We start from the raw sequence: 14677 nt of genomic DNA on the forward strand, positions 1-14677 counted from the left end.
TTACTGTTGCAGAGGTGTTCTTTTCTTCTATTTTAGAACAAAAGTTTAGTTTTCCTCCCTTGTGCATTAATAAAACTGTCATTAAAAAATGCAACTGCATCATTTGCATAAGCTGTTAAAAACATTTATAGAGATACAACTCAAAATAATTTTTGTGTTTGTATTGTAATAAATTAAAAATTGTACTAATCTAATCAATTTTTTGTGAATCGGGTAATGATGCTTTGACATATCTGGCAATACTGATTAGGAAAGAAGGCTCATAGTTATTCAGTGCTTACATTTTCATTCTCAGATGGAATAGTTTCACCTTCAGTACTTTAGTAGTACACTAAAAAAAAAAAAAATCTACATACTTACAAGCTGTCAAATTCTGGAGTTAAGCAAGTATGTATACATTTCATCATTCTTATGTCTGGACATCTTCCAAACCAGCCTGGATGCCACCCTGTGCTAAGTGCTGTAGGTGTCCCTGCTTCAGCAAGGAGGTTGGACTAGATGATATCTAGAGGTCCCTTCCAACCTTAACCATTCTGTGATTCTGTGAATAATGAGAAAGTAGATAGAAGTATAATAGTTTAAAATTAATTTATATTCGTGTTTATGTAGTGACCTAGAAAATGAGTCCCTTAATCTCAGAACACCTTACATTTCTGTGCTTAAGCAATGTGGTTTGCAGTTTAATGTATACTATCACAATTGTCAGTAGAAAAAACAAGAAGTCCTATATTATATAAGGTATCTTTCTATTCATTTAAAAAAAAATTGTTGGTTATAAAAAAGAGCGACCACTTATGATCTTAAACTGTATGCTTTTGTATTCTTTTATTTATTAATGGATATTTGTTGGATATTTCAAATGGAAGAACGAAATCTGATTGAAATTTCTAGGACAACAACAGTATAAAATCAATAGAAATTAGATTGCAACATAGCATACACAATCCATTCAGTTATTACATAGCAAGTTTAATTCTCAATCTGTTTTATAGCTAATCTAATCAAAGGTAAGGAGCCAGGGAATATTTTAAGAAAAAATTTACAGCTGTTAGAGGGGATGGAAAAGATCCCCAGACATATGGTGTTAAATAAATGAAAGTGAAATTGGCTGTTGTAAGGAATCATTAAGGAGTCAAATGAATTAGCCACAAAAAAGCAAGCACCTTTTTGTGTCATTTCTACCTGTTAGCATATGCACAATTTCAATTTCTTGTCATTTTGTACATACTTGCTTCTTGAGCAAATGTCCATTGTGTAGTTAAAAAAAAGTAAGAGGGAATCAGATGTAAATGAAAGAAGAAATTGGATTGATGTTTATGGGAGGTAGGGCAGTTTTGCTCTGGTTATGGTGGTGAAAAAGTTTCTTTCCAAAAGTAAAAGTTAACTTTGAATACCTTTTTACAGAACCTGAATCAGCTATTTTATTCTATACTCTTTCACACATCTCGTTCACTTCACTGGTTAAAAATAATCAGCTGCCAACTGTTGTTTCAAATTCTTGAAACTTCAGCATCCATCCCTCATGTGTCATTCTAAGTTCAAGTTAGTCCCTCAGGATGCTAATTTATGCTGAGTTTTTGGAAATTCAAACCACTTATGCACATTTGTACTGTTCTAAGACACAATTTAGATTATCTGAAAATATTTGAATGTTTAAGCACAGCACTGTGTATGTTGTTCTCATTAATAAGTCATGAAGATCAAAGTCATTTCTAGCATCTATGAGCTTTCTCTCTTTAGCAGCTAAAGGATATCTTTCTTAAACTGATATAACATTAAAATATCATAAAAATAACATTAATTATAGAGATGAAGATTATAGATGTAGATTGCAGCTGAATATTGGAAGTGCTAAACAAACACACAAGATAGCAGTAATGACTTAATTAAAACAAAATGCAGCTGTATTGGAGCACAGCAATACAGAAAACGTGGCAATCCACAACAAATAGCAGCAAAAGCATGAACCATTCAGTCAAAGTGTGTAAGAGCAGCATGAAATAGATTGGCTTGGGTAAGTAAAATTTATGCCAGCCTTAAACATTAGCATTCCAGCAGCTGCCAAAAAAAGAGACTATGTTGCCTTTTGAGTGCCAGGCAGTTTAGAGGGTAATTGCCAATTACCCAAAACCCGAGTCATATCAGAAATGACTTTATGTTCTATTTCTTCCCCTGGCCAGGCTGGCTACCCTTTGATACCTATCTGATACTTTTGCAATAGACTTCATTAACTGTACTACCTGACTTGAAAGGAAGCTGCCCTTGCCCAGTTGTCAAATGAACTAAAATGAACTCGTCAGGGATAATTTGTAAAGTGGGTACCAAGACACAGAGTTACATCCAGGTCTGTTCACACAGGGCAAAACTCTCCCTAGTGTATACAACCCATAATAGGTCCATGCTCAACTGCCATTCTCATTCAAGTCTACTTGGAAGAAACCTCTTTATTTTGTTCTGAATACCTTGAAATTTCAATCTCTCATCACAAGTAATTGCCGGTGTTTGTGTTTCAAGTTATATGTGAGATTACTGTAACAAAGACTGAAGAGAGTAGTACTTTCTGTCTCTAGTGTATGCCGAATGCTGACCTTCAATTCTATACAGCATTTAGCTGTAAAGCTGGCACTGAAAAGTACTAACTTAGGTGGATATAGGAATACTTGCAGTTATTGTAATGATCATAGTTACCGCTTTGGTTGCTTTACACCAGTCACAGGCCTTGAGACCTGATTCAAGAAAATAACTTAATAAGCCTGTCCTAAAGAATATCTATTTTTGAAACACTGCAAAGCATTTGCTTAGAATTAAACACATACTTAACTTCCTTTTAATATCTCCATCCTTGTAGATATTCAAAATCGGACTGAATATGGTTTTGGGCATTCTGCTGTAGATAATCCCCCTCAAGCAGGATTGTGGGCCATATGATTTCAAGAGAGGATTTCCTTCCACCCTCAACTTTCTGTGAACGTATTTCAAAAATACAGTAGTTGCTTCTTAAGAAAAGAAAAGAAAAGAAAAGAAAAGAAAAGAAAAGAAAAGAAAAGAAAAGAAAAGAAAAGAAAAGAAAAGAAAAGAAAAGAAATGATTCTGTAGTCATTATCTAGAGTCTTATATAAAGTCATAGAAAAGCTCTGAAAGCTCCATATGATTTCATTAGACAAAAGAAAAAGACAATTGTAAACACTGGAAATAGAGCAGATATGGCCTGTAGAACTGAGCTTAAGTTTAGCAAAGTAAAATAGAGCAAATCACAAAGAAATATCAAAACTGATAAGAATATTTTGAATTTTGTCTGTAGACAGACAAGAAGGCAATGAAATTAGCTAGTAGATATGTGCCAAGAAATGATGAGCATTAATCAGTTCTGAGTAAGGCTAAATATACAAAATATGCAGTGTTGACACTGCCTCTGAAGGCCTCCTTTAAGGAAGCCACTGCGCTCAAGCAAACTTTAGTTTTTCATCTGGGTATCTAAACTGAATGTGATTTTTCTACCATGAAAAAAGGTCTTACCTTTTTATATTCAAAGTGTCATCTTATTGAGAGGATTAGGTTTATGCTACAGTACACCTTGATGGAATATTAAATAGTTTCCATTCAATGCCTACTTCAGAGCTACTTCATTTCCAAAATATTACTGAGGTATAAGTTAATTAAATTACATAAATTTCAGTCACTGGCAAAGTAATATTTGATATAAATAGCTGTAAATTTTTACTGAAATTCCTATTAGAAGAAAGAAATGTGGTGACATATCATCAATGTAATTAAGAGTCTTTTTATCAGTCTAGGGGGAAGACATATCAAAAGAAGGTTAGCTATTCCTGGGCTGGTAAAATAGGATTGCCATTTCTTCTGCTCACTCCTGTAGGGCAGAACTTATTCATAAGTCAGATAGGAACATTTAATGACGTACAATCTAATATTAATTGTACATACACTCCAGGTTCACAGTAAAGAGTTGTCAGAGGTAGTTGGCTGCAGGTGTTTAATGTCTCGTTTTTCAGTAATGACTAAAAGCTCCAAGATCAGCAACTCAAACAGTGGTGCAAGTGCCCTCCAGGGTGATGTGACTATGTTACACAAGGCAGTAAGTAGCAGATGACTCTGTTTAGCACCAGCTATGGGCCACTTCTCAAGAAGGAAGATGGGTCAACTTCATCATCAGAAAGCAAGTTCTTTATATTGAGTTATTTTTTAATGATATTTTTCCTTACTAAMTATATAAAAATAGCATCTGTCTTTCTTTAACATAATATTGAAAAGTTCCCTCAGGTTAGGCTTTAAACACATTAGCAATTTTTTTTTAAGCTTCTTTGGCCACATTTTCAAGTTAGAAAGGTTAGAAGCTCCCATCATTTTCCTATTTAGTTGGCCAATTTAAATTGGCTGCCTTACCTAAGGCTTTAGTCTGCAAACATGCTCAAAGAGAGCAATGAGATGAGGGGGACTGGAGATTTTGTGTAGTTGACAGTGTTGAGCACACATGAAAATCTAATCCTTTGAGATTTCAGGATTGACCTACAACTCTCAATACAACAATCTTGTTTGTAAAACATCTAGTACAACTTCTTGCTTCCGATTCTGCTTAGAATTTAAAAGAGCCAAAAATAATGGAAGAAATAATGGAATGAAGGAAGATGCAACATGTCTATGAATTTGAAAAACATTCATTTTCATTTTTTTTAATTGGAAATAGGGCAAAAATCATTCCTATTTCACGTGAACCAGTTTGATTAGCTTGACAGAAAATTTAGAATATTTTTTGATCATATTCTAAGATCCCACTCTGTAAATTCATAAATCTGAATTAAATAAAGAGACTTCTGGATGTGTAATAAACTTGAAATTGTAGCTTCATATTCAGAAGCAAAAGCAACTAAGCTATAAAGCATGTCAAATGACAGGAGGGTTTTCCAGCTGGAGAGTTTCTAATTAGCCAGATTTCAGTAACATGGGTGCATAGGCCAGACAGGGTCAGTTAGTGATCAAATCATTTGTTGGAGGGGGTCTTCAGGCACCCTCATCTGTTCTGCCAACACTGGCAGGTGAAAACACTGTATAGCTGCTGTATCCTCAGCAATCAGACTCAGTGTCTGTGCAAAACTGTAAGTCTGGAACATCCTGTCGCTAGACCATATCATGTGCATAATGTCAGTGTCAGAGTCACTGGAGAAAATGAGCTATTATATATAGGTGAACATTGTACCCCATACCTCTTCTAAGAAGAGCACACAAGCATATTCATATTCCCTTTTGATATGAAAACACAAATTTATGCTAGTCTTTGTATGGTGCTTAAACACCTACCTGAGGCATGTAGTTCAGAAAAGTTTCCTCTTTTGTATGCCCCAGTAGTCAATTAGAAGCAATAAACTAATCCAGAAATTTAGCTGGACTAAATTATTCTCTGGAGGGATGACAGTCTATACATAGAACCAAATCATAAATCATCAAATGGTGATTAAGAATCTCAATTTGACAMTTCAGTTAAGAAGAGTTCATACAGGCTGAGGAACTTAAAAAGGAGTACAAAATATTACAGCTAAGAGAAGATAAATACTTTACAGGAAAAAAATATGTATGTAGTGGAAATTTTTTAATCTCCATGAAATTCTTTTTTCCCAAATATAAGTATAATGCATATATTTCAGAGACATTTCAGGCTACCAAAAGTTTTGAAATTATACCTATATGTATAACTGATTTTTCATCTTATTAGAAAAATACTTGTTGGTTTTTCTGTGAATTCTTCCCTACCACTGTGAATTAGCTCACATAGACTATGAAATCAATCTTGAAAGGGTTATGGTCTGAAGGAGAATGGAAAGGCAAGCAAATGCTGCTTGGTCCTTGCTAGTGAAGTTGATGGCATGATACACTATATAAATTTATAAATATAAATTTATTTATATTCATGTATATACAATGTATATATGTATATATGTATTTAATACATATCTAATAATATGTATTATAATAATATATATAAGTATTTTTATATACATATTTAGTAGAGAATGTGACCTTTAAAAAAAGAAGAGAGATGAGAGAAATGATTAATGATCTTAATGAATATGTAGAACAGGCGAGCTGGTAAGGTTACAAGTTGAATTTCTCTTTTCTTTCTTTTTTTTTGCCTGTAAATGCAAACAGCTTCTCATAGTCTTGGTTATGCAACACTGATGCAGGAATATCTGCAAATATTTTCACAAACCCTGTCCAAAAGCCACAAAATGCCAACACACACTGTCAGTGAGTAAACAGATTAGAAGACACAGAGGGCAGTGTGCAGCTAGAGAGACATCAAGACAGTCAGGAAGCTGCTGAATTCTGGTAGCTACTGTTAGGACAGAGAGGAGGTGCAACAGAGCCAAAGGACTGAACAAAATTGATGGGCTAATGCAGGAGAGATCAGAGGAGAAAAATCTGGACAAGTCTTGCTTTCACAGCTCCTGCATGCTAAAATGTGCCCCAGGACTCTGAGCTGCTGTTGGAGATCTTGCTTCTTATTTTACAATCTTGGAAACAGTGTGGCGGTGAAAGCCTTCCCAGTTTAATGAAACACTTGAAGTAGCTTTTGATATGAACAGTCTAGTGAAATAAGCTAACATGTTTTGCTGGATCTGCTTTTTTTTTTTTTTTTTTTTTTTTTTTTCCTTACATTATGTGTAAGGTTTATAGACAGGCTTTGCAAACATGCTAGTAAATTCAGATAAAACAGAAGCAAAAAAATACAGTCTAGCTGTACATTAAAAAAATGCACACAAAGCATTAGTGGCTATTGAGTGACTGTATTAACATCTGGAGAATTTTGTGAACAATTTCAGATATATTCTGAAGGAGGAAGGTAGGAAATAGTCTTTTAAGGCATATTGCAGAAGCTCTGTCTTGTCAAATGCTTCTGCGATCGCAGAATATGGAAAATGTTAAGATTTTTTCACAGATTGTCTTTAAAGGTGCGTATATTTGAATTACTTAATTTGAAGAGCTACTGGTGGTGTAAACTTCTGCACTGTAAATGAGCTATGTCTTCTCTGAATGTACTCATTCTTCTTGGAATTTACGTAGTTCTAGCTACAGGCGTAGCTCAGTGCACCTGTATTTAATAGCTGGGAGAGGGGCAAATCCTTCCAAAAGACTCATCATACATAATAGATCAGTGTAGTGTTTAACCGTCACTGTGGCTCTTCTGAACATCTTGTGGTCAGTTTTTCTTCTGAAGAGGAAATACTACAGCCACCTATTCTGTGATTTATGCAGCATTGAAAGAAAATATGTGAACTTACTCTGGGTGAAGAACAAGCAAGAAAATATTAGTTGGATGCAAGTGCGTAGTGTTAGGAAAAGAAAATATTAGTTGGAAGCAAGTGTGTGCAGTTAGGAAAAGTAAGGACAGAAAGCCGAAGGCACCAAACTCAGAGCTTCTAGCAGATACTTCTGTCATTTCAGTTCATTTATTTTCACCATGTTTGGTATATCTTTATCCAATCAAACTCTTTGAATGATAATACTGCTTCATGCTAATACAATAACCTAAAAGTTATTAATGAAGTATAGATGTATAAAGGCCAATATTCACAAGCTATTTATGCTGATGTTGAATAATGAAAGATTTTTCAATTCTGGATCAAAAGTTGTATGAACACCACCTCAACCTTAATAAGCCTCCTTAGTAGCAATTTTGATTTCACAGTTAATGATCATTTCTCTGGTTGTCTCTATTCAAACCCTGTATTTCTAAAACTAAATGAAACCTGCTCTTTGGAATAGCATGGATTTGCTCTTAGGATGTCCTGCTACTGAAGTTACGTTGCCATGATCRTTGACTCTAGAAACTCCTTCACTTCAAAGTTGTTTTGCAGGGGAAATAGATAGCTACATRATGCTACATATGCTACATATTTAGGCTGATAGATTCAAAATGTACCATTTTAACAATTTTCTTCCCCTTGAAGATATTGTAACTTGCTCCAAGCTGTTCATGCTGTCATTAGGTATCCAGAGTTTTGACTACAAAGCATTTTCAAAGTCTTCAGGAAGAAAATCAATCCAAGATGATCCTCTATTATGATGACAGGTTGCAATACTGTTCTTTTCATATACTGAGCTTATAAATGCTTTTGCAGTTTGTGAAGGATTTATTATGCTTGGTGGAACTTACACAGATAAAGTAGGAATCAGTGTGAGTTTTCGCTGATACCTGAATTGAACCTGAATCTTTCACTTTTCTTTTCTTAGATTAGCTGAGATAAGACTGCCTGCTGTGTACATATTCTTACAAGTCTGATCTTGGTTTGGGATCTATGTTTTTGCACTGGCTGCCATTACAAGTTTTAAACAGCTACTCATTTTTTTCTGATATTTCAGAAAATTTCATAAATCATTTCAGATAAGTTGCTGATAGCCTGGTTAAAATTTATACTGGAAAAGCCAGTAGAGTCTTAGCATGTGTAAGACTTTCTACTTTGGATCTGTGTGTCATTGTGTGACCTGGACAGGAAATCCCTTGAATGCTATCAGCTTTGTTATGTTTTTCACATTGTGCCAAACAGATAGAGAGCAAATGCATTGTATGTCCTTCCTGAAAGAAGGAGAGAGGAAAGGCTTAATAGTGAATGTATAAAAGAATGAGATTTCTGCTTGAAATATTTTTCAGAGAGAACTACAGACAAGAAACAAGATGGTAACTGACTGCAAGTCTGTAATTTAAAGAAATTAATACATCACAAAGTAGACCTATAGCCCCTTTTAAAACTGAATAAGGAGATCACTGATTTAATTTGCTCTAATGAAGTCTATGTCAATTATCTATGACAGAGAACAAGTAATACCATCAAACCCAAATATTAACATTTAAGAGATTAACCTAAGTCATTAAAGGACTTCTTTTTTTCCCCTTAAAGTAAGATTCTGTCCTTATATTTTTCTTTTCCAGGCAGTCAGGAATAATCTTGTGAAGATATCTGATCTGCTCCCAGTTATGTTCCTTTTTAGTAGGAATACGTAAAAGTAGTCTTTTTACCATTCAACTCACATTTATTCCCCCAATGACTTTCTTTTCAGCAGGTTTATGCAGTACTTGCTCCCTCTGCCATTCCTAGGTACCCCTTTCCTGCTCCATTTGAACCAGCACAAATGTATAGGGCTTCTGTAAGTTAGAGAAACTAATCTTTTTTTCCTCCAGAGCAAATTTAAATTAAATCACTTCACTGATCTGCTATAAGGCATGTTCTCACAGTTATGCCTACAAAATTGAGGTAGCCTCTCAAGGGCAGTAATAGGTAGCCAGGATCAAGGAGTGAGCGCTCCATAAAATGGCATTACTGTTGAAGAAACCAAATGTGAAACTATGTCTGCAGTTTCCCTGGCTGGAGATAACATAGCTGCTTTTGCACAGTGCTTTTAGGTCTAATGATGAAAAGCTCTTGGAACTGTGATGCATTTGCGGAAGATTACCAGTAGGTAATTATCAGAAAATTTTATGTTACATTCAAATTGTTCTCCCTGTAGTGAAATTCTGAAGCAGAATCAAAATCTTTACTATTGCTATTATTATTATATAAATGAAAGTAGATAATGGTATTCCATATTCATTTAACTTCAGGAGTTGGGTCTTTCAAGAAAATACAGATATTGCCACAGTCACATTATCATTGTATGAGGTACAAGCACTTGAGACTTAAAGGTTGAGAATGTTCTTTACTAGTAGCTTTGAAGTTAATATTTATTGATTATTGAGATTGTAATTTCCTAGCCACACTATAGTGACGTTCAGGTAGAGAATTCAAGAAATATATCTTTATTGCTGCCCTGCTTGACCAACAGTTAAATCATAATAAATGGTCTTAGTTTATGGTGTTACTATATAAGATGGGGAAAGAAAATTGCCCGGTGAATCCTTTCAGGCGCTCCTCGATGTTCTGCACTCCATGTTGCACCTTCCACATGCAATATCTTCAAACAATGTATTTGTCTTTTGCATCAAAAAATTATTTGAAATAGGATGTTCCATGAGCTGTCTTCTCGGCTGACAGCAGCCTGCACACTCTGCTAGCTATGAAGTTCAACCAGTATCACTCTGCATACGATGTAGCTAATGGGACAGAGATTGCAGTCAGTTATTATTAGTGATACTCTTCCAAATTGCATTCTCTTAAAATATGTCTGTTTACCCCAGAGATCCCTCCTGTGCTAAAGCTTTGCAGTCGAAACCGCTTTTAAAATAATGAGTCATGTGAGGATAGTGTTCATTTTAGTGATATAACTCAAGGAAACAAAGATTAAGGCTGGGCAGAGAGGGCTGGGCACCACAATACCTGTAGTCAGTTGGGGCTCCATTACATTTTCTTTTTTTTTTTTTTTTTTTTTTATGAAAGACCCATTTTGGATTCTGGTTTGTTTATTCTTTTTCATAATTGAACATATTGGTTACCTATATTCATCTCTTACGGTGTATGTCTGTATATGTTCCCACTGAATTTGCTAACTACGTATCTGTAATAAGTCCTGTCCTCCCCTTATCTCTCCTGACCCCCTCCTCCAAAAAAAAAAAGGCACGGGAAATTTTCATAAAATAGTCAATGTATCTGACACATTTATTGAGTATATATATATGTACATATCTACTATATCTCCCATGACTGTGAGATATATACAGGTATGTGATAACTTCTGTTCTGAATGGAACTAAATAGAATTTTTCTGACATAGTCATTTTTAGTCATAAAATTTATTTCTCGAGCCTCAGATTCCTTTTCATTTTTATATTTTCTCCATACTTACCTACCACATTTTTAGACTTGGAAGATATCTGCTTACCACAAGTCCCAGATTTATGCGCCATGAAAACTTTGGACTCATGATTTTCAGGCAGATCTTCTAGCAAGAGAGTTTGGGATAAACATGTTGGTAATAATAAGATGGCAGAAGGAAATTGGTTTAGTTTATCCAGGAATACCAGAGCATTTTTTGTCACACACATGGAAATTTGAAGTTCCTGGGGACTTAAACTTGTTACCTTGTCTTGGTCACAGGGAGCTTGGATGCCTGAGGTGTCCTCTGATTTTCAGCACACCTTGGAAGAATTTTTTAATGCTCTCCAAATGGGTCTACAACAATACGACAGCAAGAAAAGTGGCCATCAGTTATATGGAAAATGCATAATCAAGTAATGCTAAAGCTCCGATTAAACATTGTGGTTGGATTAGCATAAACCATATGGATATGATTATGACCAGAAAAGACTGAAAAGGTAGGTAGTGCCAAGAACATTGTTTTGACCTACAAGGTCTGTCCATAATGCAGTCCTTGGAGTCAGGCAGCAGAATGCCTTTACTAAATAAAGCAAGATTAGAGGATGGACAGCTCTTTGTAAAATAGATTAACAGGGCGGTAGGAACATCTTCACATTATCAGAATTGCCTTGACAATGGAAAGGACAAATAGCACGCTGAGAATTTGAAATTACTTTCCTAATGCTACTTTTCAAAAGTACCTGTTTATCTCTTTCTTGATGGTAGGAATTAACACCACACCACTTAATGGCAAAGGCTGCCTGTTGATTTATTTGGAGGATTAAGGCCAATGTCAGCATGTCTTTTGCCATAACAGCAGGAGGTGGAGGAGCAGAGGAAAGCTGCCATCCTGAAAGTCATAATGAAGTAATCTTTAGGCTGTTTGTAGTTATTGCCATAATAATTGCAGTGGTCCAGGTTTACGGGAAAAAAAAATAACCATTCCAGACTTGGCAATTCTTTAAGAATTCCAGACTTTTTCCTCTCCCTATTTTTGATGAATACACTACCTATGCTATTTGTTTTAATTTATTTATTTATTTATTTATTTATTTATTCAATGTATGAACAGATGAAAGCACAGACTGTGTTATGCACATGGTTCCAACAAAAATCTCAGCAATTCCCAATGTGATCAGGAAAGGATCTCCAACGAAGTCAAATGGAAAGGAAGCCTTCAATACAAAGAAAGTTTTATAAATAATTTTCAATTACACAAGAATGTGTAATTTTTAGACTCCTGAAATGAAATTCAAAAAAAACAGGTGAGCACCCTAATTTCCTTGTCCAGAAAGATATGAAACTGGTAAACTGAGGCACCTAATGATTTATTAGAAAAGAGAGACACAGACATGATGCATACTTTCCACCTGTGCTTTGAGATGGCAGGACATAAGACAGATCCAGCCCAAAAATCAGCTATATATGCTACCCAAGTCTGCATCTGCCCATAAATCAGTCAGCCTGACTTTCATAGATCCCTCCTGTGGCTATTGCCTGCAGGAATGCACTTAAGTAGCTTTGAGAGTGATGCTAGTTTTTCTTACTGTAGCTTGGGCAACTGTCAGCTAACTCAACCCACACTGACGTACTTTAGCGCATCCCTTTGGGTGCCGGCAGATGACTCCCTCCCTTGACTGCATGACCAGAAAGGAGAATGATGGCCAGAGAAGAGAGTGACCTTGTGCAGGGGCCAACAGTTTCTCACCTTTTATATTCCCATTGTTGCTGAGGATTGAAAGGTCTTAATCAAATGCCTTCCTTACCCCAAACTCACACATTTCCTACCACTCTACTTGAAATCCAGTCTGCAGTGGATTCACAACTTGGGCTTCAGACAGACCACACTGCACAGTCAGGAAATGACAGGACATTCTGGGTAAGTGAGAAAAGGAGGAAAGCACAGATATAATTCTGTAGATAGGTCTTGTGGGCATACCTGAGGCAGGAAAAGGACATGTATTTTGACTGATTCTTTAGATCTATTTATCTAGGAATTTTATCTAGTATCTCTTTTGTGTAAACTATATAAGTGGCTTCATGTCCATGGAATTTAGGGACCTGCAAAAACTCAAGAGGAAATATAAGGGGATCACATTCCTAAGTGTTGAATTTTGCATAAGCTGCACTTCATGACTAAATTGGACTTTGGAATATAGTCCTAAAAGTCTCTGAAGAAAATTGTGCTAAGAAATTATTTTCATTTATGACATTCTTGGTACTGTTCCCCTCTTTCTTTACAACATTTGATGCCCCTTAACTAGAATATTTTGTTTAGAAATTACAATGATCATTTGGTTTGGCTGAGAGTTTGGATTTTTAAAGGAAAAAATAGATGTCCAAAGCTATTATTCAATAACGCATAAAGAAGTGTTTTGTAATTTGGTGCTGCTGCATTTTTTTGTTAATAAAAAAATTCTTGTCGTTCCTCAAAAGTTACTCTAATATTTTTGGTACATATAACTTAAAGTGTTTAAGTCTGCAATGATTTATAGTCATGATTAATTTTAAACATGTGTTCAGTTCATTGATTTTTATGAGCTTACTTGTGCTCAGAGTTAAGCACATGGATATTTTATGTAGGAACAAGGCCATGACTTACTGCTGCCTAGCAGGGTTAAATAATCAAAAAAAAAAAAAAAAAAAAAGTAAAATACAACAAAATGCAATTGTTATAAAAGAGGCATGTACAAAAGCCTCAGTATATCTTATTATCATACTGTTGGAAGTTAAATCATATTTTAGAACTAGAAAATATTTTTTTCCCTATAAGAAATCAAATAAAAAATAAAAATGATTGAACAATCTGTCAAACAATGTTGAGACCTCAAAGGCCTTCTCAACCATTGTTTATGCCAAAGTAAGGTTTATCATAGCATAGATATATATATATTTGTGTGTGTATGTTTATGTATACACATAAATATACATACATGCATAGGAGTTAATATATGAGACTAAATAGGAATGAATAGCATGAAAAAAAATTATTTTTGTACTGGCAGAAAGGAAAAATCCTACGAGCAGATTTCTCTTTCTGTAAGTACTCGCAACGGAAGTACTAATGGGATGAAGTAGTCCAGTATATTGTAAGAGATTATTAAAAGATGCTTTTCTAATTGTTTTCTACTGTATTCATTGCTGTATTACTTGGCATACAGGAATTTATCTTTTGATCCTAAAAATATTGGATCAGCAGAGCTGATTATTTATGAGAGTTTGCACTGTAGCAGGAAATGGATTTGTTTGAAGACTTTACTTTCTTCCTTTGGCAGCAAAAGTAAAGCCTTTCTGACTTTTTGTATGAAAAACAAATAAAAACTTTTTTTTAAATAAAGTTCTTTTTTTTTTGGAAGAAAAAAAAGTTTGTTTGAAAAAACTCGCAATATCTTCTGGCAAGGTTCTATGACAGCATTTGGTGTTATCCAAGTAGTGCCCTTTCTCTTTTGTAACTCAAGTATCAAAAGATGCTCAGCATGTTGTTGCCAAACTCTACATTTGTCTTTACTTGAGTGGGGAAGACTTTTTCAAGAATGAGTCACTGAAAGCATAAGAAAATAAATAATTTAGAGAAGAAGCTGAACTTTTAAATTGAAAGCTTTTATTCTATTTATTTTTTAAACCCAAGATATATTGTCCAAAAGTAACAAGGAACTGTGTGGGGTTTTTTTGGTCAATTTGAAGAAAACTGCATCTATCTTACAGGGCATTGCTGAAAATAGTCTTATTCTTGTTTTTAGAAATAGCTCATATGTCTTGTATTTTTTTTGTGTGGGGGGAGGGAGGGAGGAATCTTGCTTATTATAAATATTKATAGAAAAGTTGAACTAAACCGTAATAAAAGAGAAAATTTTATCTGCAAGTTGTAGATTAATAGG

Source organism: Nothoprocta perdicaria, unplaced genomic scaffold (genome assembly GCF_003342845.1).
Source record: "Nothoprocta perdicaria isolate Ctin4 unplaced genomic scaffold, notPer1 scaffold_239, whole genome shotgun sequence".
Lineage (NCBI taxonomy): Eukaryota > Metazoa > Chordata > Aves > Tinamiformes > Tinamidae > Nothoprocta > Nothoprocta perdicaria.